Genomic DNA, 6,000 nt, shown 5'->3' with positions numbered 1-6,000 from the left:
TGCAGATGTAGTGTGGACCAGCCTAGTATGTTATACAGGAGGCAGAGCAGATATTTATGGGAGATATTCATGTCTTCTGGGCTCCCAGGAGCAGAATTTTAGGTGCAGCTTGTGTGCCGAGGATCAGACCTCAAATCCGCACTCATTTTTCTATGGGGATTTCGCTGTTTGCAGCACGTTGTGTATCAAGCCTCCATGGCAGTTGCATGTATGTTGCATGTATGGGATAGGTCTAGATTCAGGACGAGCAATTCTAATTTCACCAAACTTGATTGTACAGCAAACACATGCTGAAATATTGCTGATTGGCCCCATTGCCATGTGACCCTGCAAAACTAGCTTAAAGGGGTTTCTGCTGTTGTGTTACACGGCTTTGTTTATAAACAGAGCCATCAATCAATCATACTATGACTTCTTCTATGACTCGGATGCTCCATCAGTGAGATCTCCCCCCATAGCTCGGTATCAGAGACATAAAAGACACTGTAAAGCCTCATACACACGATCCGATTGTTGGCCAACCGAGCGTCTGATTTTTGTCCAAAGGGCGTGTGCCAGGAACTTGTCTTGGATACTAACGGTACACAATTGTCGGCCAACAAACACGAACGTAGTGACGTACTAGACGTGCTACGAGACAATAAAGAGGAAGTTCATTTCTCAAATGCCACCCTTTGGGCTCCTTCTACTAATTTCGTGTTAGTAGAAGTTTGGTGAGTGTTGATTCACGTTTTTCAGTTTGTGCTTTTCAGTTTGTGCTTTTCAGTTCGTTTTTGAACCAGCCATGTTGCGGAATCGGAGGAGAGAATGTGCTATTATTGGGCTTGGAGTTATTGCTTTGACCTAAGTCCAGTCCAGGAACAGGAGAAGGAGGAGTTCTTGGACCAAAAATTGGTTGCTTAATGGTGACCAATTATGTCATATTCCATTGCTGCGGGAGTTTCAGGAGAATAATCCGGATGATTTTCAGAATTATCTCCGGATGACGGACCCCTGCTTTCACCAACTCTTGGCATTGGTGACCCCCTATATTAAAAAACATGACACATGCATGAGGCTTGCCATCACTCCAGAGCAAAGGCTCATAGCCACCTTGCGGTACTTGGCGATGGGGAGAAGTCTCCAGGACCTCAAGCTTACCACTGGGATCTCCCCCCAGGCTCTGGGACTCATTATTCCAGACACCTGCTCAGCCATTATTCAAGTCCTGCAGAAGGACTATATTAGGGTAAGTTTTTACCTTTCAGATCACATTTTATGTATTAATGTTTGCTAATGTATTGTATTCATTTGTTCATTACATAATTATAAATATTGTAATATGTTGTGAATGTCCTCTGTGCCCTCATGCATGCTGTAAGCTTTTCCTGCTCCTTTTTTGGCCTACATGCATATTTTCCATAACTAACCTCCCCAGCATGCTATCATGAGCCTATACACACCTAGCCTAGTAACTTCACAATGTTTTTTTTCAGCTACATTTTGGGACTTACCCTAAACAACCCCTAAAATGTGTACAAATGTTATTGTTGTCCTCAAATTCAGGCAGAGTGCAAGAGAGCATTTTTTGGGACCCAAACTCATTTGGAACCCTCCCTCCCCCCAAAAATTCTAAGTCAACAAATACAAATACTCCATCTGCTGACTTTGCAAAACCCATACACACTATCCCTCTTTTGTGTTCATATTCCTGTATAAATTCACCAAACCATGTAGTGCAAGGGCCTGCCTGATTACCTACAAATGATAACGTAGAAAGTTTTTGTCTCCTATTATATTGATAGGTTTTTTCAGAATGTCAAAATGTGCTGCAATTTGGACAGTGTGTATCCAGATTTTTAGATTATGACACTTCTTACCTGTCCACTGGGCTGCCAATAGTGTAAGTAAGGAGAGGCTGGCTAAAGTATCACAAATTATTTATGCAAACAGCTCTCATGGAAATGGAGAGGGTTACCTGTCCAAAACATCTACCCATTACCTCTCCCCACCCTAAAATTTTGCTAATGGGCCACCAGAGGGGGTGATGAATCGGATAAGTTGACCTTACACTTTTGTCTTTAAATACTCATTTAAGTTTTATCCTTATGTTGGCTAAGCATGTTTGTTTCAAATCTGCTTGCAATGTTATGTGCAGAAGTAGTCATTTATTTTTTAAATCCACACTTTCCTTCTAATCCAGAGCAATGGCACGACGTTGCAGCCCAGTTCCACCATCAGTGGGATTTTCCCAACTGTGGTGGTGCTATTGATGGCAAGCATGTCCGGATTGGCCTACCACCCAACCCTGGCTCATATTATTTAAATTATAAGGGCTTTTGCAGCAGAATCATGCTAGCTATAGTGTCTGTCAACTATGAATTTTTGTATCTAGATGTTGGGAAGAATGGCCACAACTCTGATGGAGGAGTGATTATGCAGACAGAGTTTGGCTCCAAAATGGCACCTTAAACTTGCCACCTGCTGAGGAGAATGTTGAGGGCCTCAATTTTGGTTTTGTTGCAGATGAGGCCTTTGCTCTGGGGGAACATCTGATGAAGCTGTTTCCTATGAGGAGCCTCATCCCAGAGCAGTGGCAGGCCCAGCTGAAGAGGCTGCAGCTTGGCCGTCTGTGAGCATGTTGATGCCTATTGAAAATGCCCGTGCTGCATTGCCCTCACAAATTGCCAGAGATTTATGGCAGAAATACCTGGATTATTTTGTGTGTAGAGGGGCAGTGGCTTGGCAGCAAATTGTAGCTGATCATGCCTAATATTATTTTGAGATCATAAACTCATATTTCATTTGAACTACTGTTGTCTGTGTTCCTTATCCGTCTAATATGTTCACAAATGGGCTTTATTTTTGCCACTTGCTCCAATAATGCAATATTATAAAATTATACATTTTATTTAAAATTATAAAATAATTGCTCCCTTATTTGCTACATGAGGTGACAATATCTTCTTCAGCTAACTATTATGATGTGCTGTGGGTCTGCTACACACACACAATGTTTTTGTTCTTAATGGATCTACTAATGCAAGAAGTTCAAAAACATTATGCCTTTTCAAGTCTTATGATTTTTTTGAGGACTAAAAATTGCAGGAGTTTGCCACATTTAAGAGCACATTGTCACTGTAACTACAACAACTTAATACACTGGTATTGAGCATTGAAATAAAAAGCCACACATTGTTTAGTAAAAAACATTTCACTCAAAGCACATTCACATGTGCATTTTAAGGTTTTAAACAAACCAACATCTTGGTGTATAACATGTATGTTTTGCATTAGTTCTCCTTTTTTGTGGGGCTAAACAGGCATGTTCTAAAATTTTAGATACACATCCCAAACTCTGGAACTTACAAAGTTCAATTTTGGTAAAGTGAAGGCCAAATGAGACATTAGTATCCCAAGACTGTGTGGATGTTGCCTTCCTCATATGGGGTGATCTCACCCCTCTTAAAGCTAAAATTTGAAGCCACATACACGTAGAACAGGGTTATGCAATTAACAGATCTCCAGCTGTTGCAAAACTACAAGTCCCATCATGCCTCTGCCTCTGGGTGTCATGGTTGTGGCTGTCAGTCTTGCTATGCCTCATGGGATTTGTAGTTCTGCAACAGCTGGAGGTCCGCTAATTGCATATCCCTGACGTAGAGGCATAACAATTATATTTCCCTTATGATCCCATGCTGCAAATGTGTGTAGTTACAAACATCTTTTTTTCTAAATCCACAAAACACACAGTGTGTCAACATGTGCTATCTCCATCACGGATTATCAATGGACGTATTTGGGGGAAGCAACCCCTTCCTCTGAGCCACTTTAGTTATGAGGAAGGGGTTGCACCCCCAAAACACATCCATTGATACCCAGTGATGGTAGATAGCACATGTTGACACGCTGTCTGTTTTGGGGCTTTTTGCAAACTAGATGTATGGAAATACACACATTTTAGGCATGGGATCATGAGGGAAATAAGAATGTTAAGGCACAATTTGGAGCCACCTTCAAACTTTTATATTCTTAAAAACACACAAACATTACAATTCACATTAGTTAGGGCAGTGTTTCCCAACTCTCCTCCTCAAGATGCAAACCCAGGTCATGTTTTCTATAATTGTAGAATTTGGCACAGGTGATGTTGTCATGTTCACTGTAATGCCGCGTACACATGGTTGGATTTTCCGACGGGAAATGTTCGATGGGAGCCTGTTGTCGTAAATTCCTACCGTGTGTAGTCTCCATCGGACATTTTCTGTCAGAATTTCTGACAAACAAAATTTGAGATCTGGATCTCAAATTTTCCGACAACAAAATCCATTGTCGTAAATTCCGATCGTGTGTACACAATTCTGACGCACAAAGTTCCACGCATGCTCGGAATCAAGCAGAAGAGCCGCACTGGCTATTGAACTTTATTTTTCTCGGCTCGTCGTACGTGTTGTACGTCACAGCGTTCTTGACATTCGGAATTTCTGACAAGATTTAAGTGACAGTGTGTATGCAAGACAAGTTTGAGCCAACATCCGTCGGAAAAAAAACATGGATTTTGTTGTCGGAATGTGCGATCGTGTGTACGCGGCATTAGAGTAATTCGCACAGTTGTTTATAGACAGAGGACAATACAGAAAACATGACCTGGTGGTGCACCTAGAGGAGTGGAGTGGAGAAACACTGAGTTCTGTCCCTAAACTTTCACATTTCAAAGTCTAAAAACATGGTAAATATTAAAAGGGCAAACAGGAGCCAACAAGTGGAACAAAAAACTTCAAAACAGGCAAGAGGAAATTCAAATTTGGCAAGCATGTCCATAAAATCTCAGATTCTTTGCTATAAAGCAGTGGCAGCCTCCTTGATTTGCTCCAGATCCTTCAAACAATGCAACATATCTGCACTTATTCTGCCAAAAATGCATCGTGGAAGATCATGACCTAGTAGGAAGAGTAAAAAGTATTAAGGGAACGAGGGTCGAGTGGCTGAGGCTCCTACATAGTGAGTTATGGTCACGTTACTAGTCAAATTCAGGAAATACTTACCTACCCAGTCTATTGTTGCTTGTAACCTGCTTGCCCTTCAGACACCTACACTACTAGGAATGTACACACCGCAGCTATTCTGTAATCTTGGCCCTGGTGCCTGGGTCTCCAAAAATCAGTGTACCTAGCAACACAGCCAGCTCCTTCCACTTCCTCCTTCTCCATGCTAATGTTAATGCACTACATACTTTGCTAATTTGTGGAGTGGGTGTTTTGTTTGGCCATCTAAACACTCGACATGTATACACATTTGAAGCCAGATTCCAAGAATACTTACTTGCACAAACAAGAGGCTCACGAATACTTTCTTCCTCTTCTGGGTCGCTTTGGCTCAGTGTGACTCACGTCAGGGGATTTGAAGTACACAATGGCAAGGTCTGTGCTGGGTCCAGGAATCAGATGCCATGGCTCCAAACAAACATCCTGGGTGAGCTAACCACACTCACTTTCCTCTAAAAAGAAACAATTCACCATTCATTAAGCCACCCCAAGTCCCATCTGTTTCTAGCATCCATTTTGCTACATTAGTTGACCAACCTTGCACTTGGTCTGATGCCAATGTTTGCTCCTGACTAGTGGACTCCACCATGCTGCACTCTGGTTATTTTTCTGTGAAAAACGCATAGAAAAGGGAAGGTGATGTAATTTTACAGAGGGCAAACACTGGACAAGTGCCAACATTTAAAAAGTCCAGCAGTTGCCCCCACCCCTCTTATTTCCTATGGGATATGGGATATATGATGATCATCCTAGCAGGCGTGACTCTGTGTGACTGTGATCCCCGGGGCCTCTCCTCTACCCCTGTCTACACTGGCAAGGCTGCATTAATGGGCACTGATGAGCCAGGCAGCAACCAGAAAGTGTTCTTTACCCCTTAAGTTCTGCCCTAAGCCCATGGCCTTTGGCCCACCTAAAAACACCCCTGTCGGTGGCTAATTGAGTGTGTTTGAAGTTGTCACTTATATTTTTGGGGGGA

This window comes from Aquarana catesbeiana, linkage group LG11 (assembly GCF_042186555.1).
Source record: "Aquarana catesbeiana isolate 2022-GZ linkage group LG11, ASM4218655v1, whole genome shotgun sequence".
Taxonomy (NCBI): Eukaryota; Metazoa; Chordata; class Amphibia; order Anura; family Ranidae; genus Aquarana; species Aquarana catesbeiana.
This window is presented reverse-complemented; position numbering follows the sequence as displayed.